The sequence below is a fragment of the Podarcis tiliguerta genome, assembly GCF_965153285.1.
Source record: "Podarcis tiliguerta genome assembly, chromosome: 2".
In the NCBI taxonomy this organism is placed as follows: Eukaryota; Metazoa; Chordata; class Lepidosauria; order Squamata; family Lacertidae; genus Podarcis; species Podarcis tiliguerta.
The window spans coordinates 120,757,826-120,779,931 of NC_139535.1; the positions used below are offsets into that span (position 1 = coordinate 120,757,826).

The following is a 22,106-nucleotide window of genomic DNA, read 5'->3' on the forward strand; positions in this document are numbered from 1 at the left end:
TTGTATTTCCAAGAATAATGCAAACACGGCAGTTTGGCATAGATGATAAAAATGAAAAGGCGGGGGAAGAGCAAGATTCAGGTTGGCTTCTCACCAGCTATGCTTTAGATTAAAAAACATCTCTGCAATGTCAGCTTTTAAAAATCGCTTGCATGATGCCTCCTGTTCCTAGGGAAGCCCAAAGGAGGACAGGGGCTCCTGCACCTTTAGCACTTAAGGGCACTCCTGCCGGGTCAGACCAAAGGCCTCCTCGTCCCAGCATCGTGTTCTCACAATGGCCATCCAGGTGCCCATGGAATCCCCAGTAGTAGGACCTGAGCACCACAGCAGTTCCCCACTTGGGCTTCAACAAGCTTCCCCTGCTGAAATCTCCTCTGCTACACAACTGGGGAAGGGACAGGGCTGGTCCCTTTTGCACTTGGCCACCAGACCTGTTCCCCACACAGCGCTGAGAACACCAGCAGCAATGTGATAAGGAACTCTGCTAGCTGTTTCCTGCACTCTGCAAACCAGTCCACGCGCTTGAAAAATACAATGCAGAAAAACAGTCCTCCTTAAAAGGAGCACAGCTCTATAAGTTCTTCCTGCTTCTCTTCAAACTACATTGGTACCCTGTTTACAAACTTAATCCGTTCCAGAAGTCCGTTCTTAAACCAAAACCGTTCTTAAACCGAGGCACGCTTTCCCTCATGAGGCCTCCCACCACCGGTGCCCTTCCACCATTCAGATTCCGTTCTTAGCCCGAAGTAAAGTTCACAAACCAAGACACTATTTCCAGTTTTGCAAGAGTTTGTAAACCAAATTGTTCTTAAACCGGACTGTTCTTAAACTGAGATACCACTGTAGCTGCAAAAGAAAGGAGGGAGGATTTATTTGGGGGTGGGGGAGGTGAAACGTGGAGTCAGGTGGAATGTGGAGTTATTTGGCTTGGAGTAGACACAGATCAGGGTTGCCATTGTTTCAACCAATCCCCTTTGCATATCTGCTTGATCTCTCAGCATCATCTTAAGCCTTGAAAAGCTTCATTTGCAACTCGTACTGTTGTTTAGGGCAGTGTTTCCTAATTACCTAATTACAAAGGACCCCTATTTTTCAAGTGCCAAGTCACAGACCCCCCACTTTTGAAATTTTTTGTTAACTCTATGGTAGTTACCTGTGCAAAGCAATTTTCTGAAGAAAATGTGGGGTAGCCCCTAATAAGCAAAGGACTTTAGGTATACTGAAAGTGTTCTATATGCAGAAGTCTTTTTATATGGGGAAGTATTCAAACATGCTATTCCTTACTTGTAATCTGAGATGCAAAACTTTGCAGCATATGCTTCTGCTAACTGAGGGGTCTTGCACCTTCAAGACATAGGTGAAGGCTTGGTCAGGGCTTGATAAAGTATTGGTGAAGACTGAGTAGAAAACAGCTGGAATGTTGTAATGTTGGTAATAGTAGTAGTAGTAGTAGTAGTAGTACTTTTTACCTAGTAGTAGTAGTAGTAGCAGCAGCAGCAGTAATAATAATAATAATAATAATAATAATAATAATAATAATAATATGCCCCTTTCATCCCTGGCTTAAAGAGATTAATTTTCTAGCCCATTGGCAATTCTTCACAACACCTCAAAATATTTGTTTGTTACAATTTTTGCAAGTGTAAGACAATGTTCTGAAATGTGGGCAATCATTTTATGCAATGCTTTAGGAAAAACAACAATTTCCAATACAAAATGTGGAAGATGGCTCAGAATGTAAGCTTGAAGTTCCTAGTTCAAATGTCACTTCAGCCATGAACTCATTAGACAGCCTACAGCAAGTCCTGCTGCCCTTTGTGAGGCTATTGTTTACAGAGGCAGCATATGTGACTCTGACTCTTTGAAATGCAATATGTAAATACTAAGTATCGCTATTATTTGCATATGCAGACAGGTGTAGGAGGTGTAGGAGTGGCTATTGATGCTGAACACAGTGATGTGATTTCGGCATTGCGCTTCGTGGGCTTACAGTCCTCTCCCTTGAGATCTGTCTTGCTTCACTTATTTCAAAGTGTGGTTCGTCTGATCCCTTCTGCTCAGCTGGTGAAGGGATTCCTGGCCTTCTGCCCCCATAATCCTACCCTGCCCTACCACTGACTGAGCACAGGAAGCAAAGCTCACCTATACTGCAGAGAATGGATTGCACCCTTCTCTCTGGACACAAGAACAGAAAATACTTATTACGCGTCACTTGCCAGAAAAAAGTGTTCAGCAGACGCCTTGAACATCTAGCGTACGATGCCATCAAAAGGGATTCCGTCAAGGAGAGATTCAGAATTTGTAGAGGCCTCGGACCTCCTAGAACAGTCCTTCCTCCAGGTGGAGAGCTCTTGTTCTGACTCACAGATGCTCCAAAAGAAAGGCACCCATGACGGTCCTGCAGCCACTGCTCATGCAACACTCAGACTGGCAACGGAAAATGTCAGCTGCAAGTGAAGTTGCTGTTTCCTAGTGTGGTGACATATGAGATGATGAGGAGATTTCCCACAAAACAAAAATTGGTACCAGCAGAAATGCTGCCTGAATCCCCCACAGCTGCCAAGTAAAAACAGCACTAAAAAGATGCTTGAGTCCCCCGCAATGACTATGGATTGGATGTACACCACAAAAAAACAAATACCCACCTCCCAGTTTTTCTCAGAAGTCCCCGTTTCCTCTTCTGCCCCCCCCCCCCCCACGGTAGCTCTGCTCACATTCTCAAAGCATGTTTTAAGTACTGTTATATCACTGTTAACGTTCATGGAGAATCCTGGGAACTGTACCTTCTAAAGGGTGCTGGCCTCATAGAGCTGCAATTCCCAGCACCCTTAACAAACTACAGCTCCCAGGATTCTCAAGTGGCATAAGAGTGCTTTAAATGTGTGATGTGGCTGAGACCTCTGTGCTTAAGGAAAATCATTGCAACTAGATTAGCTGATATCCACAGTCATTCAAGCACAACAAAGCTCAGAATGAGATCAGGCTTGCAAAAGAGGCTAACAACAACAACAACAACAACAACGGTTTCTTTAGCTAAGAGGAAGAACAAGAAAGTGGTAGGTCCTCTGCTTGGAGAAAATGGAGAAATGTTTTTGGGTGACAGAGAGAAGGTGGAACTACTCAACACCTACTTTGCTTCTGTCTTCACCCAAAAGGAAAGCAATGCCTAACCGGGTGATAACAGAATAAATGATGGAAAGAGGGAGCTGCAGACCAAAATAGGAAAAGAGGTAGAAAGGGAGCACCTAGCTACTTTAAATGAATTAAAATCTCCAGGACCTGATGAACTGTATCCAAGGGTTTTAAAGGAGTTTGCAGATGTAATTTCAGAGCCTTTGTCTATGATCTTTGAAAATTCTTTGAGAACAGGTGAGGTCCCTGCTGACTGGAGGTGGGCAAATGTTGTCCCCATCTTCAAAAAGGGGGAAAGGGAAGACCCAAGTAACTACTGACCAGTGAGCTTGACATTGATACCAGGAAAGGTCCTAGAACAGATGATTCAATATTACTAAGACCAGCATGGGTTTCCAAAAAGCAAGTCATGTCAAACAAATCTCATTTCTTTTTTTGATGGAGTTACCAGCTGGGTGGATCAGGGGAATGCTGTGGACATAGTGTACCTTGATTTCAGTAAGGCTTTTGACGAACTCTGCCATGATATTCTTGTGAGGAAGCTGGTAAAATGTGGGTTGAAAGAGGTAACGGTTAGGTGAATTTGTAGCTGACCAAACCCAAAGAGTACTCATTAATGGTTCCTTGTCATCCTGGAAAAAAATGACAAGTGGGGTGCCATAGGGTTCTGTTCTGGGCCTGTTGTTCTTCAACATCTTTATAAATGACTTGGATGAAGGAATTGATCAACTCTACAGATGACACCAATCTGGGAGGGGTGGCTAATGCTGCAGAAGACAGAATCAGAATTCAAAATGACCTAAACAGACTGGAGAACTGGGCTCAGGCTAACAAAATGAATTTCAGTAGGGGCAAATGTACGGTTCTGCGCTTAGGCAGGAAGAACCAGATGCATAAATACAGTGGTACCTCGAGTTAAAAACTTAATTCATTCTGGAGGTCCGTTCTTAACCTGAAACTGTTCTTAACCTGAGGTACCATTTTAGCTAATGGGGCCTCCCACTGCTGCCACTGCGCAATTTCTGTACTCATCCTGAAGCAAGGTTCTTAACCCGAGGTACTATTTCTGGGTTAGCAGAGTCTGTAACCTGAAGCGTCTGTAACCTGAAGCTTCTGTAACCCAAGATACCACTATATAAGATGAGGAACACCTGGCTTACTAGCAGTATATGTGAAAGAGATCTAGGGGTCTTGGTGGACCACAAAGATTAACCTGAGTGAACAGTGTTATGCAGCAGCAAAAAACAGCTAATGCTATTCTAGGCTGCATCAACAGAAGTCTAGTATTAAGATCCCACTCTTCTGCCTTGGTCAGACCACACCTGGAATACTGTGTACTATTCTGGGCACCACAATATAAGGATATTGACAGAGGGCAACCAAGATGATCATTGGTCTAGAAACCAAGCCTTTTGAGGAACGATAGAAGGAGCTGGGCATGTTTAGCCTGGAAAAGAGGAGACTGGGAGGAGATATGACAGCCATCTTCAAATACCTCAAGGGCTATCACATGGAAGATGGAGCAAATTTGTTTTCTCCTGCTCTGGCAGGCAGGACTCGAACCAATAGCTTCAAGTTACCGGAAAAACGATTCTGACTAAACATCAGGAAAAACCTTCTGACAGTAGGAGCTGTTCAACAGTGCAATGGTCTCCCATGGAAGGTTGTGAACTCTCTTTCCTTGGAGGTTTTTAAGCAGAGGTTGGAGGGCCATCTGTCATGGATGCTTTAGCAGAGATTCTTGCATTGCAGGGGGGTGGACTAAATGACTCTTGGGGTCCCTTCCAACTCTGTAATCCTATGATTCTATTTTATATTTTAAGGTGTTGAAAGGACAGAGGCAGGTCCATTTCCTCTCTTTTGTCCATTTTAATACCACCTGACATTGTGCAAAGTTTACTTTGTTCGTTAGGACCTGAGATCTTGCAAAGCTTATCTTTTGGGTTTTACAGTGCCATCCTTCACAGAAGGAAGAAATCCACCTGGATCCTTCCCAGGTGAAGTTGTATGGGACTGCAGCCTTAATCACCAGTGCCTTATAATGCAATCCTAACCATGGTTACTCAGAAGAAAGAACAGGGAACCAACCCTTTCTCAAACCACTTTCAACTTTCTTTCAATAACAAACTATGGTCTATCTTCATCCACAGATAAAAACATCTATGGTCTCACTTTATCCATCGATGGCAAGACAGACTTCACTTCCAGATACTTTGGCTGCTCATATGGGCCCTGGTTCCCTCTGTATGAAAGCATGCATCCTATGTGGTGTCTTTGTTTTGTGCCCAGAGGATTGAAAAGGATCCCAGGGGCTGCATAAGCCAGCAGCTCAGCTGAGGAGAGGAACAATTGCAGGAGGGATAGTTACCACATCCCTTTGAAATGCAGGGAAGTGAAAGAGTGGGGTGGGGGTGGGGCAGCCTCAGTGCTGACAGGTAAATAATGCTTCCCTGGCTTTTGTCTGGCCTTGCTTTCAGTTGGGCAACATCTGACCTTGCAGCTTAGCCTCAAGGGTGGAGGTGCTCACAAACAAGACTAGGAGACTCAACAATAAGGCTGCACAGCTGCTCCCTGGCTCTCAGGATAAGCCTCCTGTTCAGGGTGGTGAAATCTGGGGCCAAAGTAAAGTGTGCCAACAACATCACCTCTATCAGTGCATCAAATCTGAGGCAGCTCAAGATATTCTGGTCCCTGAGTTGTAAGATCCAAAAGGTCACTCCACCATCCCAAATTAGGATGGGACAGTCCACTTGGAATATCTCTCTCACAAAGCCTTGCTGAAATACATGAGACCAGCAATGACCTATCCCCTCCAACAGCATATGAATCCATATGGCTAATGTGACCCCACAACCCAGCCGGCCTCCCTCACACAAATGAGCTACTCCACAATCTACTAAACATGACTAACCAAGCTCAGAAACCCCTAACCTCTTGCAATATCAATAAAGAAAAAATAAAAACACAAAGGACCTACCCATGTGATGCTGACACAACACACTAAGAATAGGCAATAGAAGGAAAAAACAATCTCTCTCTCCACCTCTCCTTTCCCTCAACTGCAAGATGGCTATGACAAAAATGTCTCTCACCAAATGTAAATGAACTGTGAAAAATTATGAATTGAAAGTGGAGACATTCCATGTTTATCTGTTTGCTTTGTAACACAAAACCCCACAATAAAAACTAGTTTAGAAAAAAATATCCATGAGACCAGGACTACTGAGCTTTTGCAGGGCTCACACTCACATTGCCAGGGTTTGTTCAGGAAAAGTTGCTGGCTGGCTGCACCCCCATAGTGTCAGCTCTGTCTGTCACTCACCCTGCCACACTGAATGGAGAGAAAAAACAGACACCCCCCATTGCTCTTGGAAACACCCCTAGGAGCCAGCATGGCCAGCCGTGGCCCATCCCATTGGAGTATGCAGGCAGCTTTCCCACAGAAACTTGGAATTGTTTGCTGCTGCTGCTGCTGACCTGGAGGCATTGGTTGCTCAAGTACCCCACGCTATTAACCAAACCAAGCACTTCCCCATAGTGGGCCAAACAGCTGTGCTAAAGTGCACTTGTGGGGTTTGTGCTCAGATATGGCAATAGGAGAAAGAGGCACACGCTCTTCCAAGAATGCTGAGGTTACACCCCAACTCCATTTTACACTTACTATATAAAGACAATCATGTACCCCACAATTTCTCTCTGGTATTGAAGCACAACTTTTTAAAACAATACACAGCAGACACCTATCAGTCCAGTCGCAAGTTCCATCAAGATCCTTCAGCCCTCCCCATTCCTCCTCATGATTCACAAGAAATAAATTGTTCCTTGTTCCCCTGAGAAGACCATTGAGAAGTTGAGAAACAGGATTTCTGGGATCCATCTCCAGGGCCTCATGACTGGAAGAGTTAGGAGCACAGGTAGGAACCCAGGACTCCTAGCCAAGAAGCAGTTTGATTCAAACGCTGCCTCCCGATCCGGAAGGCTAGAAACCTTCTCCTTGCCCCAAAGAAATCCTGAAATTGTTAGAATTCCAGCCAACTGGGAAGAAGCCAGCTCTGGTTATGTGTGATCACAATGCCTCCCTCCTTTATGGGCTGGACAAACCCAGCCCATTCTTTAAACACTGCCTCCTGCTCTTAAACAAGTTCAGACTCCTTCTCCAAATGCAGCATTTTCCAAATACAGTAATCTCAAATTTCCATGCCCTTCCTGCAACTCCCTGCCCCCCATTAGAAAGATGCAACTCCAAGTAAAGAGAAAATGCTGCACATGGACACACTGACAACCACCGCCCCTCCTCAAACGGAGTCATTTGGAGTAATTCAGGAGCACCTTTCCACCAAGTCAGGCAGGAGAAGCCCACCCATGAGGCAAGGTGAGGCGACTGCCTCAGGCGAGAGGATTCACAGGGGCAGTAGATCCCAATGTAAATCTTTACCCCCTCCCTGTCCCTTTGTTCCTGGTGTACAGTGGGGGGGGGAGTATTTGATCCCCTGCTAAATTTTAATGGTAGGTTTATTGTAGCTGTGAGAGACAGAATAACAACAGGAAAACCCCCAGAAACCCAGAAGACAAAAGTCAGAGATTGATGTGCATTATAATGAGTGAAATAAGTATTTGATCCCTTTGCAAAAGATGACTTAGTACATGGTGGCAAAACCCTTGTTGGCAATTACAGAGGTCGACTGTTCCTTGTAGGTGGCCACCAGGTTTGCACACATCTCAGGAGGTATTTTGTTTCACACACTGAGATGTGTGAAGTTGTTAAACTGCCACAAGGGCCAGATTAAACCGACCAGTGGGCCGGATTAGGTCCCCAAAATGGACTTTGGACATGCCTGCTCTAGGCTTTCTAGAACACTTGCAAACCACTCTCTGGCTGCAGAATTGGTGAGGGTTCACCACAAGGTGTAACTCCTATATGGAGCTGTTTTAAGCAGCTTGCACATCAGAGGCAAATGTTAATAGTCAAGGAAAACAATTCCCTGGACTTTTGCCAGACCTGTCACTGTGGTTAATTAGTAGCGGTTAATTAATAGTTAAGTCAAGGGTGATTTGAAGTTTGCTTCGCCCAAATTTGTCAATTACTTTTCTGCTGGAGAAACAGAGAAGTTTGAGCGATGTCACTCTAAGCTGTTTTTGTTTGTGCAAAAAGAACAACAGTTCTTTGAACTGTTGTGTGAAAGGAAGGTGAAAGACCATTTGTTGGAAAGGCGGATTTCTGAATTTTTGCTTCATGTTATCAAGATTACTCAGTTACCACTGAATATGCTGATCCTGATCTGTGCCGCTGCCATTTGGTAGCACATTATTTTTGCAAGACTGCTCTGAAGACAAAATACAACCATATGAGGCGACTTATTGGCAAAATGCAAACTCTGGCACCCCACTGACACTTTCCCAAATGGATATTATTGTGAACAAAACTATGGCAAATACTCATACTTAGTTCTATCTAACACAGCTTTAGCTCGTGAAGCGATAATAGGGTTGTTCTTAGATTCTCATGGAAGAAACAACCCGTGAATAACTTCTGTTGCCTTTCTATTCCCGCCTTCCCTGCAAAGAGCTCAAGGTGGGGCGCGGAAGCCGCTCTTCCCACCAACTCCACGTTAATAAGACTGAGGAGAGAAGGTTTGCTTGGATGCCTCCAGGGATGGCGACCGCGCAGGCAGACCTGCAGCGAACCGGGGGCGGCCCAAGTCCGAAGGTCCAAACTCCGCGTCCCAGTGGGTCCCCTCCCCAGAAGGGGCTCGCCTGGCCGCGGCTCCCGGGAGACGCCCGCCTTTGTTGCTTCCGCAACTCCTTCTCCCCGACCGAGGGCAAGAGCCGGTCCGCCCAGGCTCCGCTCCGCAGCCCCCGCAGCCCTTCCCCGCCGCCGCCTTGCCTCCCGCTTCCCGCGCGGCCCCGAAGCCGAAAGGCAGCGCTTACCTGCGCGCCCCGAGCCGCCGCCCTCCGCCGCCGCCGCCGCGCTCTAGTGGTGGGCGCCGCGCTCCCGCCGCGGCTGCTTCCTGGAGCGGCGCCCGGGAGGCATCGCGGAGCAGCGCCGGCCTGGCCGCTCTCGCGCGCGGAACAAAGCCGGAGCAAGAGGGAAGCGCCGCCTCGGCCCGCCAAGCGCCGACTGCGCCGCGGCCGGCGGGCGCGCCTCTCTCCGCCTCGGGCGGCCTCCTTGGGCCCGCCTTCCTCGCCTCGCCCGAGGCCCTCGGAGCCACCCCGCCCGGCAAGCGGGCGCCTCAGAGAGGATTGCAGGGGGCGGCATCTCTGTGGCCCCCAGGAGGAAGGCGCCACTCGGGCCACGGCAGGTTTCGGCATCCCGGGGGGGAGGTCGTGGGATAAGGGGAGAGGGCAGGGGGCAGAAGAGTGACCCAGAGATTTTTCCCCTGCCCCAGTCTAGAGGGGCACAGGTTCCCAAGGGCGCACCTGAATGTGATACTCCAATAGCACCCCCGCTTAGGCGGGGCTGAGCTGCATCCCTCGCTATCAGGCCAGTTGCAGTGAGGGCACAGGGTCCTGCAGCCGGACAGGGGTCCACAGCCACCGCCTCAGGCAGCAGATGTTGGGCACAACTGAAGACCATGCATTTAAAGCACATGGCTTCGCCCCCAAATCCTAGGAGATCTCATTTGCTCCTCATGGAGCTACAAGTCCCAACACATTTCACAAACTGTCATGCCCAGGATTTGGGGAGAAGTCATATGATTTAATTCATGGTATATACATAGCAGGATGTGTGGGGTGTACCTCTGGTGGGGGACGCGTCATGTTCCTTCCGGGTTGTTTGTCCACCTTTGGTCCCCACCCTGCACTCCGCTCTCACCTGTGGCTCCTCTCACCTGTTGGCTGTTGTGAACAGAGTGCAAAGCTTAAGAGACAAGTTGGGGTTACTCTTAGGAGGGTCAATCAGTCATGTTGGGATATAGAGTCATAGAATCATAGAGTTGGAAGAGACCACAAGGGCCATCGAGTCCAACCCCCTGCCAAGCAGGAAACACCATCAGAGCACTCCTGACATATGGTTGTCAAGCCTCTGCTTAAAGACCTCCAAAGAAGGAGACTCCACCACACTCCTTGGCAGCAAATTCCACTGTCAAACTGCTCTTACTGTCAGGAAGTTCCTCCTAATGTTTAGGTGGAATCTTCTTTCTTGTAGTTTGGATCCATTGCTCCGTGTCCGCTTCTCTGGAGCAGCAGAAAACAACCTTTCTCCCTCCTCTATGTGACATCCTTTTATATATTTGAACATGGCTATCATATCACCCCTTAGCCTCCTCTTCTCCAGGCTAAACATGCCCAGCTCCCTTAGCCGTTCCTCATAAGGCATCGTTTCCAGGCCTTTGACCATTTTGGTTGCCCTCCTCTGGACACGTTCCAGTTTGTCAGTGTCCTCCTTGAACTGTGGTGCCCAGAACTGGACACAGTACTCCAGGTGAGGTCTGACCAGAGCAGAATACAGTGGCACTATTACTTCCCTTGATCTAGATGCTATACTCCTATTGATGCAGCCCAGAATTGCATTGGCTTTTTTAGCTGCCGCGTCACACTGTTGGCTCATGTCAAGTTTGTGGTCAACCAAGACTCCTAGATCCTTTTCACATGTACTGCTCTCAAGCCAGGTGTCACCCATCTTGTATTTGTGCCTCTCAATTTTTTTTTTGTCCAAGTGCAATACTTTACATTTCTCCCTGTTAATATTCATCTTGTTTGTTTTGGCCCAGTTCTCTAATCTGTCAAGGTCATATTGTGGTTCTTGCCTGGCCTGATGAAGCTATTGGTTATGCAGGAGTATGGTTGCAGCCCTATGGCGGAAGCCCCACTGAACGCCATGAAAGGCCATAAGGCAGAATAGAGGAGCCTGTAGCCCTCCAGCTGTCGAAGGACTCCATCCCACCAGTCCACCCCGCCAGCCCTAGCCCAGTGGTCTGGGATGCTGGAAGGGCAGCAACAACATCTGGAGGGTGTCAGGTTCCCCATCCCTGCCCTAAGGCCTGCAGCTCATGTTTACTCCCAGTTGGTTTTAAAAGAACGTGCAACCCAGTCCTGAGTCTGTTTACCTAGAAGGACGTCCCACTGTGCTCAATGGAGCTCACATCCCAGTTTGTGTGCATAAGCAAATTGACTTGAAAGTCAGTGAAACCCCAGAAGTCAGTGGGCAGCCTTAGGATCTTTGACCTACCTCCGGATTAGAGGGGATTTAGAGCAGTGGGTGTCTTGCCAACCAGGACAATCCAGTCCAGGGGTCAGCAAGGTTTACCTCGCCTGGGCCGGTTCACTCCAGCAGAGATCCCTCCATGGGCTGGATCATGCATGGGCGCATGCACCTGCCATTTCCAGCATCTGCGTCTGTGCAGATGTGATTTCTGGTGACGCGGAAGCAAGTCCCCACACCACGCCATGCCAATTTAGCGCAGCGCGTGGGGACTCGCCGAGCACGTGGCTCGGTTTGGGGGCAGCGCGTGGGGTGGTTAAACCCCGTGGCCCATGGGCCTTGGGTTGCCGACCCCTGATCCAGTCTATCTGGGCGGTCACACACACAAACATGCTATTAAAAAAAACACCACAGTCCATGCATCCTCTGATTCTACAGTTTAGCATTGATTGTTTTGGCCTGAGCAGAGTAGTTAGGGGGTGCGAGGAGGAAATGTTAATGTGTTTGGATGTGTACACATGTTAGATCTCACTCTGATTGTAGGTTGGTTTTGGGGGGAATAGGGGTGATAGATTCACTGCAAAGACACACCTGTACTTGTGTATAAAATGTTTGCAGATATGTGTATTACAGTCATGGCAGCTAGAAAAGTTAGGAGGTAACAAAACAAAGCTGACATTCCCTCCATTGCATAAAACGTTTGCCCCAAGGATGAATGCTTACGAGAGAGATCATAATAGAGGGGCAACATTCTGGAAACTTTGAGGGTGGTTGTAATCACTTCTGTCTATATCTGTAGGAAAGGCTTTAGTTTGGGGGCAAAACAGGGCCAGCAGAATGAGGCATCTGCATCAGGCAGTGGCAGCCTCTGGCTATTCCTCCGGAGTCCTTCCCGCCCATTCCCAATGTTGGGGGGCAGAGCTGTGTGTGCCATATGGCTGGCCCTGCATCCCTTAAGCCAGACTCATGCCCTCAGGTGCAGGACAGGGCACGAGCCCAGTGCCAGGGTTGAAGTAAGACTGGGCTGCCATTCCCATCCACTTCTGTGCCTGGAAATGAGCCATCTTGTCATTCCTCACAGGCAGCATGATATTTTGGCCCAGGCCTGAGGACAGTTTAAAGGATAATTGTGAAGTGAAACCAGGCCTTCCCTTACACCCTCTGGGTGGTGCTTGTTACCTACACCCACTTCCAGATAGTGGTTCTCAGGCACAGAGACAATGGCACAAAACCATAACTCAGCACTTCTTTTGCTCACTGGTTCCTTGTTGGTTCAATGCACACTTACACTGAGGCAAGTGCAGCTGGCATCTCCCTCCACTTCTTACCCTAGAGACACAGGATGGGTAAATGGGAACTGCCCTTCCCATCATGCCTGCAGTTTAACCTTTGCAATGATTGAGAATGTTGCTCCCTCAGCCTCTCTCTTGCCTCCTTAGTTGGTCATCACTTAGCATGGGTTTGATAGGGTTGCCTCCTTACTGTTGTCTTTACTTGAAGGTGACTGATTTTTGCATCCAGAGAGAGCCTGCTGCAGCTCTGCTCATGTCCCCCACTACCACCTTTCTTCTTCTTTACTATCACATTTCTTTGTTGCTATTCAGCTCCTGGTAGAAACCTCAGCAGGAGTTTTTATTCTCCAGCTTACAAGTTTTCCGCTGCTGTCCCATCCCCCACCCTTTAACGAGCCAGTGAATTATGGCCCTCCTCCTGGCCAAAAATCTCTCCAGGGCAGGCAGGAAGTGGAATGGGGCTTTTCCATGAGGCCTTGAAGATGCTGGGGCTCCCCTCTCCGCTTCCCCACCTCCTCCCCATTTTAGCCAGCTGTAGCAGAGAGAGTAATTTAAAACCAGCTTTCTTTAATCACTGCCACATGTGTGAGGCTGCGCCATTCATCTTGCCTTTGCAGGGTGTGAGTCACTCAGCTCCAGTGGGGGCTGACATGAAGAAGAGCTTCCTGAAAACAATAGCAATAACCAGAAGAGTGGCAGGTTTGCTGGCAGACTAGGGTAGGCTCCCAGATGGAAGGAGGGCCAGGGAGAAGATGTTCTGGCTTCCTAAGCACCAGCAAAACAATTATGTTTAGCCTCTTTATGCTCTACCTTTCTTCTGCCTTCTCAAGGCAGTTCATGTGGTCTCTCATCCAGACGCTGCCCAGACCTAGACCCACTTGGTTGTAGCAAGATGGTTGCTTCAGGTGCCTTCAGACCATCCCTGAGAAAGAATGAGATACAGATGCTTAGCAACTTACGAAGCACCCAATCCCTAGATGTCCAGGTTCTGATGTGGGATTCCTCAGCCCTCTGTTGCCTCATAGGGAATATGCCACAGAACAAATAGTGACCTGTCCATGTTTACATGAAAAGGACAAGGATAACAAGACATTCTGATGCCTGAGATGGAAAATCCTAACTGATCTTGCCTGCACTCACAGGGCCTGGAAAAGTTCTTCCAGGCAAGTCCTGTTGAAACCAGTGCAAGCTGCGCAAGAGCATAGTGGCTTATTTCAGTGAAGCTTGTGCAGGAGAACTTCTCCATGGAATATATCGCACAGTTGGGTCACCTCAGTCTGGTACTCTTCTGGGCCTTCAAAATCTGCAGCCTGAGTTGGCCAACTCCCCTTGCCCAGCAGAAGGTCTGAGTGGGACAGTTGTGATTAACTGACAGATCACTCAGTGTTTAATTTATGACCCCCCTTCCCACCGTATGGTGCCCAATGTGGCTTACAACCAGCATCAGCCCCATCACAAAAGTAGACTAAACCCATTTTGTTAGTGAGGTGAGCATTCCTAGAATCATAGAATCATAGAGTTGGAAGAGACCACAAGGGCCATCGAGTCCAACCCCCTGCCAAGCAGGAAACACCATCAGAGCACTCCTGACATATGGTTGTCAAGCCTCTGCTTAAAGACCTCCTAAGTTATGGCTGCTCAGTGCCCATCACAAGGAGGTGGAGGATGCATTGTTGGCAGAGATGCTGAACCTCAGACAAAGGGGGTTGGAGATCCTTAGCCTTTCACCAGACTAATCCCCTCTCCAGCCCTGTCTTGCCCCCTCCTTGATTGCTAAGCTTTAGCTGGGTGGAATGTGTCCTTAGACGCCAACAATGCTACTTGTTCACCTGGAGGAGGAGACAGAGAAGGGTAGGGCTGTGTGCAGAAAATAACCTGCTGGACAAAGGTAAAATCTGCAGCCATTGCTCTGCCCACTTTTGCCTCTGACCCTGCCCACCCCTGGCATGTGCCCCTCCTTCAAAAAAAGTTGGCCTACAGGAGAATGTGGCCCTTGGGCCGAAAAGCATTGCCCACCCACCCATGCCATGGATCACTTGATTGCGTGAGCCTGATGCCCCGAAAAGCATTGCCCACCCACCCATGCCATGGATCACTTGATTGCGTGAGCCTGATGCCCCTGCTGGCCTTGCACTTGCTGCAAGCCAAGACCCTCTTGGTCAGGACACACAGCACTGCAAGGGGCTCCGTCTTCTCCCCTGCGGCAATGAGGCACATCCACCCTGATCAGCACAGAGTTCTTCCACACCAACATCCACATGGCTCCCTCTGCTTAGTTCACAGCCGTAACTGGAGGGCACTGCAGATTGTCTCAGGACAGTGACAACCATGTGCTGAAAGGCCCTGAACTCGGGGGGCGGGGGGCGGGCAGGGGGGATGCTAGAGTGGCATGAATGAGCATGGGAAGGGGAGCAGAGTCTATCAAGGATTAAGGCTGCAATCCTATCCAGGGTTTCTTAGGAATAAGCTCACTTGGACTCAGTGACACTTAGCATCAGACGACTGTACACACCCATAGGATTGGGTTGCACACACAGTGGTACCTAGGGTTAAGAATTTAATTCATTCCAGAGGTCCGTTCTTAACCTGAAACTGTTCTTAACCTGAGACACCACTTTAGCTAATGGGTCCTGCCGCTGCGCGATTTCTGTTCTCATCCTGAAGCAAAGTTCTTAACCCGAGGTACTATTTCTGGGTTAGTGGAGTCTGTAAGCTGAAGCGTCTGTAACCTTCCTGCCCGCAGACTGTCTTGCCAGAGTGGTGCATGCTCTGGTTATCTCCCGCTTGGACTACTGCAACGCGCTCTACGTGGGGCTACCTTTGAAGGTGACCCGGAAACTGCAATTAATCCAGAATGCAGCAGCTAGACTGGTGACTGGGAGTGACCGCCGCGACCACATAACATCGGTTCTGAGAGATCTGCATTGGCTCCCAGTACATTTCCGAGCACAATTCAAGCTGTTGGTGCTGACCTTTAAAGCCCTAAACGGCCTTGGTCCTGTATACATGAAGGAGCGTCTCCATCCCCATCGTTCAGCCCGGACACTGAGATCCAGCGCCGAGGGCCTTCTGGCGGTTCCCTCATTGCGAGAAGTAAGGTTACAGGGAACCAGGCAGAGGGCCTTCTCAGTAGTGGCGCCTGCCCTGTGGAACGCCCTCCCAGCAGATGTCAAAGCAATAAACAACTATTTTACTTTTAAAAGACAACTGAAGGCAGCCCTCTTTAGGGAAGTTTTTAATGTCTGATGCTGTACAGTTTTTAATATTTAGTTGGAAGCCGCCCAGAGTGGCTGGGGAAACCCAGCCAGATGGGCGGGGTATAAATAATAAATTATTATTATTATTATTATTATTGTTGTTGCTGTTGTTGTTGTTGTTGTTGTTGTAACCTGAAGCATCTGTAACTCAAGGTACCACTGTATTGTACTGCCAAATGAGGCATCTCTCTGTGCACTAGATGTCGTTTGGGCTTCAGTTTGATCCATGCTCAATGTTCTCTGTGGCTACTGCCTGCTTGAGTTCAGTCTGATCACCTCTGCTTGGCTTTGTTGACTATCTGAATTCACCCATGCCGAGGGCTGGAATTTCAGGGGGCGTGCTCAGAAGACAGTCCCTCCCAGGTCCGGCTTCTAGAAGACTGCAAAGGAAACATGACTTGACTAAACCTGGGAGGAGTCAGAAATGGGGCTCCTGGGTTTTCTAAAGGACTCGCTATCTTTCTCCCCATAATTAAAGCACTGCCCAGCTGCCAAGAGCACTTGGGGATGGGAGGCCTTCCTGGTTGCAACTGTGGATAAGAGGCTTTTGAGAAGTTCTGGGGGTGTTTGACTGTAGAAAATACCTCCATCCCAGACTAGAAAATTCCAGCTATACCTGATCACTTGCATTGCACTGGCATGCATCTCTGTTAAAAAGGCATCTCTGTTTTGATCTCAACACACACACACACACACACACACACACACACACACACACACCCTAGACTGCAGCCATTGAAAAAGGACAGTTCCTCATTTTTAAAGACAACTTGTTTGATTAGATCCTGGTTCTGCCTCCCACATAGGCAAGCTGACTGTAAACACATTTCCTTTGCAGTAAGTGCTGTCTGTTTCCCTGGACCTTGGATTGCATCCCTAAGGAGCTTTCCCTAGAGAGCCCAGTTTACTTCCTTCTCTGGAGCTCATCCAATTTCACTCTGCACAGTTTGCATTCTTGCGCTTGAATCCTTCCCGTAGCTCTCCTCTGCACAACAGGCTTTGAAGATCTTGCAACAACATATGAAAAACTGCCCTGTGGGACCAAGTCAAGGTCCATCTTGCCCAGCATGATGTATCTGACAACAGGCAGCCCCTGCCTGATTCCTCCCCCACTGTGTGAAAGCCAGTGTCTGGTGTTCTAAGCTAAACTGTTCCTATACAGGGAGGTTCCATTGAGGCTAAGAGTAGACCTAACGTCCTTTAAAAGCTGCAGTGAGAGTAGAGAGAACTGCAATGTACACTAGACCATGTTGTGTTGTGGGGTCTACATTGTGAGATTATGGCATGGAGGGTATTTGCAGTTTGCTGGCTCCTCCAAGTGTGAGATTTCATTTGCTCTGGTGGCTATTATACTTTTCTTCCATTTACACCCCAACTTTCCTTCACTGTGGAACCCAAGGTAATGCGAATTGGGCTTCCAAGGTGGTCTTCCTTCCAGGCACTAACCAGACTCAGACCTTGCATGTCTAAGAGCATGTTGAGCATCCTTGCAGGCTGAAGGTGGGCGATATCTTTGCAATCAGCTGCTGAAGGAAGCTGGCAGTTCTTTCTCACTTGTCACTTCAAAGGCAGGCCTAGCATCTTGACTTCATGACATGCAAATTGCTAGGAGGGTGGGATCAGAGATCATTCACATCCCCTTCCCCAGGGAACTCACTTTGATTCCAACTCCTCTGTTTATGAGGTTGCTTCTTTTTTGCCCATTTTCTGCAAATACTTCTGAGTTAACTACAGCCAGCTTGCCTTGTGACCTTTTTCTGTCTTTCAATAGCACTGTGCTGGGAATGACTGCAGTACTGCTTGCAGTTTGGGGATATTCTAAAAGAAAGAAAAGAAAACACAAACAAATACTCCAGCTCAGAGGTTTTGAGATTTCCCACCTGGATTGGGCTCTTCTCCATATGGATTTCTTTCTAAAGCCAGTTCCTATCTGCAGGGCAGCCCAGGTATGTTAGAGTATGGCCACAGAGTATGGACCAAGAACAGGGCCGGATTGAGGTTTGATGAGGCCCTCAGCTCCTTAAGGTAATGGGGCCCTTTATATGTCCAGCTGTCCTTTGTCAACAACAAATTGTCGCTGTTTTTTTGTGTTGAATATATGCTATATGGTAATTTATGGACCTAATACAGTGGTACCTCAGGTTAAGAACTGTTCTTAACCTGAAACTGTTCTTAACCTGAGGTACCACTTTAGCTAATGGGGTCTTCCGCTGCGGCTGCCGCCATGCACGATTTCTGTTCTTATCCTGAAGCAAAGTTCTTAGCCCATGGTACTATTTCTGGGTTAGTGGAGTCTGTAACCTGAAGCATCTGTAACCTGAAGCATATGTAACCTGAGGTACCACTGCAGGTATCTAAAGCCACTTGCACATAACAAAATATGTATTTTATCAAAGTAATTGTTGAACTGAAACCAGTGATATTTTAGGGAGCAGGTGAGCAGGCGTGGCCCATTACTTACATCATAGGAGCCTACATGTACATCCAGTTTTTACCCCTTTAAATTTTTGGGGGGCCCTTGGCACTAAACTACAGCTTATGGCACTGACCAAGAGGCATTACATGTAATGGAGTATAATGAATCTCTGACTGTGACAAATGAAAAGCAGCCATAGGAGGCTATAATTTTTGGTGGGGTAGTTGTGGGGCGGATACGGCTATTTGTCCCTTTCCCTGCCAGTTATATCTTCATTCAGAACTGTCCCCCAGCTGCTTTTCTTCCATGGGGTTCCCAATGCTGGTATGCATCTGTAGCCATGTGAGAGGAAGAGCAGGTAGGGAGGCGGCCTTAACTGGGACAACATGGCTGCCTGGGAAAGGACTAATTATTCAGGGTGGTGCCCTGTAGACTTGAGGACTACACTTCCCATCACCAGCCCTAACCAGCATGGCCAGTGCTCAGGGATGATGGGGACCACATTGGCTACCCCTGGATTAAGCAGCCCCTGTTCTCTCACTGCTCCCTCCTGCCACTGTGTGCAAAAACCACATACTTCTTTTTTCAAAAACCCCCACAAACATCAGATGACACACATCAGGACATCTAGCAGGGCTTGGACAGGAGACTTTCCTAGTGGATGATGGGGATCAAGCCTCTTGTTAATCGGTGTGTGTGCAGGTGCCATTTATCGCTTCTGCCCCAGGCACCAAAATAGGCCCGGTGATCCCATTGGACTGTCTTCCATGTTTTGCGCCTCAAGCATGGATTGGCAATAAAACCCAACTCACTTGCTTCTTGGGCTTTGCAGTTCTCCCTTGTTGGCACATAAAGGCGATGCATAGCGTTGGTGCCTCCCCTGTTTAGAACAAGAAGTCTGCTGCTTTTGCACACAGGAGAGTAGATAAACACAGCATCTTGCATGGGTCAATATTGGTTCCTGGCACAAAACAAGCCCCTATTGCAGCCCTAATAAAGGTGCCTGTGTGCCTGAGGAAGGATCAATAACTTGCCTTATCACCAAGTCAACAAGGGGCCTTCAGACTTCACAGCTGATTGAAACTCTGATTGGGTGAAACATGCTGACCTCTGGTGGAATTAGAACTTGGTTCAATCGCACTCCTTGCAGCAGGGCTGGCACGACCAGCTGAACTGCCCTGGCACTGTCAATGTGTGACAGAAGGGCAGGAGCCTCCAGTCTGCGAAGACCAGGAAATGAGACCTACCAAAATGGGGTCAGGACCCATGGCTGTGTCTGTATGCACTTTGCCCTGCTGCTGCAACCTGCTTTTGATCCAGTGGCAGCTGATGGCTGAGGCTCCTTTCTCACAAACAGCAGATAAGAGGGCAGACCTCTTTTCTGGAGTGAGCCACTTCAGGGCCAAAGGGCACCTGGGAGGTTAAAGGCATTTTGGCATCTAACCTGCAGGCTTAAAACAAAATGAAAAAAGCATCAGCTGTGGGGTAGGTGATAATTAATGGGATCAAAGTAGGTGTGGAGAAGGATTTAAGCTATTGTCGCCTCCTGAGGGCGGATCCCTAATCTGAAGCCTGGGATTTGCTTTGGCTTCAGGGAGGCATTTTCCCCACATCCCCAAAGTAAGTACAGTGCTACCTCTGGTTACGAACTTAATTCATTCCAGAGGTCTGTTCTTAACCTGAACTGTTGTTAAACTGAGGTACCACTTTAGTTAAGAGGGCCTCCCGCTGCCACCGCACGATTTCTGTTCTCATCCTGAGGTAAAGTTCTCATCTTGAGGTAAAGTTCTCAACCCGAGGTACTACTTCTGGGTTAGCGGAGTTTGTAACCTGAAGTGTTTGTAATCCGAGGTGCTGGTAACCCGAGGTACCACTGTAGTGGCTTCAAAAGACGGATTTTGCTCAGGAGGTCAGCTGGTGAGGGTTAAATACCCCCCATTCCATGCTCTTTTTCTCATTAATTATTAGACTCCTCCCTGGTATGATTAAATGCTTTCTTTATATAAAAAAAATAAAGCAGGTCAGATGCAAAGAGGCATTTTATGTCGAGGGTCCTTTGGCCATCAGAGTGCAGAAGAGGGTAGATCCCAGCTGACAAGGACATTCCATGTTGAGGGAAATGAATTTAGCCCAGCCATGATAGGGATGCTGATTGACTACTGAAGAGAAGAATATTAATGTTAGAAAGAATAAGACGTAACTACAATTCATTCATCCTAGGGACGCGGGTGGTGCTGTGGGTTAAACCACAGAGCCTAGGGCTTGCCGATCAGAAGGTCGGCGGTTCTAATCCCTGCGACGGGGTGAGCTCCCGTTGCTCGGTCCTGCCTCCTGCCAATCTAGAAGTTCGAAAGCACGTCAAAGTGCAAGTAGATAAATAGGTACCGCTCCAGCGGGAAGGTAAACGGTGTTTCGTCCGCTGCTCTGGTTCTCCAGAAGCGGCTTAGTCATGCTGGCCACATGACCCAGAAGCTGTACGCCGGCTCCCTTGGCCAATAAAGCAAAATAAGCGCCGCAACCCCAGAGTCAGTCACGACTGGACCTAATGGTCAGGGGTCCCTTTACCTTTACCTTTACAATTCATTCTTATATGCTGTCTTCCTATGCTGAATTGATTAATCAGTTGGAGACACTGATTTTTTTAAAAAAATTGCTTGATAAAAAAGTGCTCTCAAGTCTTTGACTTTCCCTTTCCCCTTTCTCAGATGTAAGGGGATTCTTCTCCTGGAGCCCTTGGATTGTACGCTCCCAACTCTTTCCTCTGAAGTTGGATCACCTGACGTCATGGTGATGCCAGGTGTCTGTCAAAATGGTCCACAGGGAGGGAGGTGGCGCAAGATCTGGCCCCTCAGCCAGATCCTTTTCCAAACCCCTTCTATCCACCCCTCCTTGACAGAAAGCCCCATTGAGCACAGAGGGAATTTGTTCCGAGTAAACATGCTTTGGCTTGGACTCTATAAATCATAGGATTAATGCCAGCTGATGCATTGTGAATTGGGTCGGAATGGGTCACAACAGCAAGAGGAGAGGCTTCCCCAGGTACCACTCCCCCCCCCTTGCCCACCGCAGGGGTTGTGAACTTGGCTGGGTGCAGATGCGGACAGGATTCTTCCAGCATCCTTCACAGCTACGTAGGAGGCAGTTCAGCAAGGGAAACCAGCAGGACAAGCTGAAGCTGCTGAAATTCCCTTTTTGCCTGGCTATTAAAGGTCTTTTATTGCACCTGGTCTTACTACAGGGCAACTTGGTTACAGTGAAGTTTTTTTGTTTGTTTTTTAAGGGGGACAGCTTTACACGAACCCTCCGGGACAGACTCTTTGTCTCTCTAACCCAGCTATGTCTGTTTGGACTGGCAGAGGCTTTTGCTATCAGCTGTCACTTGATCCTTTTTAAATAGAGTTGCCAGGAATTGAACCAGGGATTTTTTGAATGCAAAACATCTTGCTCTACTGTTGACCTAAGTTACTCCCCAGATGAGGCCTCCTTTCTCAGAGATACCACTGGGTTCATAATATGTGGTAGCATCATAACCCCGTTGCAGGTTATTCTGTCCTACTGATGCTGAATAACCCCTAGTTCTCCTTCCGTGGGTTTTACCCCCATTTTATCCCTAAAACAGTCTGGTGAGGTAGGTAAGGCGGAGAGAGTATGACTGACCCAAGGTCACCCAAATGCGCTCTAGAGCTAAATGAGGATTTGAACCTAAGTCCTTGTCGGGCACACTGACCTTATCCGATGATTCAAGCAGTCATGTTCTGAGTCTTGTGGCTCCTTTAGGGCAAGGGACAGAAACTTTTCCTGGATTTGTTTGGTTATGCTATGACAAATAAATGCCTTTATTTATATAAAAAAATACTTGTACATCA

The 22,106-nt window shown here is 48.0% G+C and overlaps 1 protein-coding gene across 3 annotated transcripts in view; it reads right to left on the reverse strand.

Annotated features, from left to right (window-relative positions):
• Nucleotides 1-22,106, reverse strand: part of LPAR2 (lysophosphatidic acid receptor 2) — a 53,356-nt gene that overhangs the window by 28,886 nt on the left and 2,364 nt on the right. Inside the window, exons 2-3 of one of the 3 annotated variants that reach the window (XM_083428317.1) lie at nt 21,968-22,057; nt 13,378-13,489 (exon numbers count right to left, since the gene is read on the reverse strand). The gene's annotated coding sequence lies outside the window, so the exon portion shown is untranslated. Of the gene's footprint in view, nt 1-9,060; nt 9,244-13,377; nt 14,029-21,967; nt 22,058-22,106 lie in introns of those variants that run through there. The other 2 variants (XM_083428319.1, XM_083428318.1) reach the window with 2 other exon arrangements.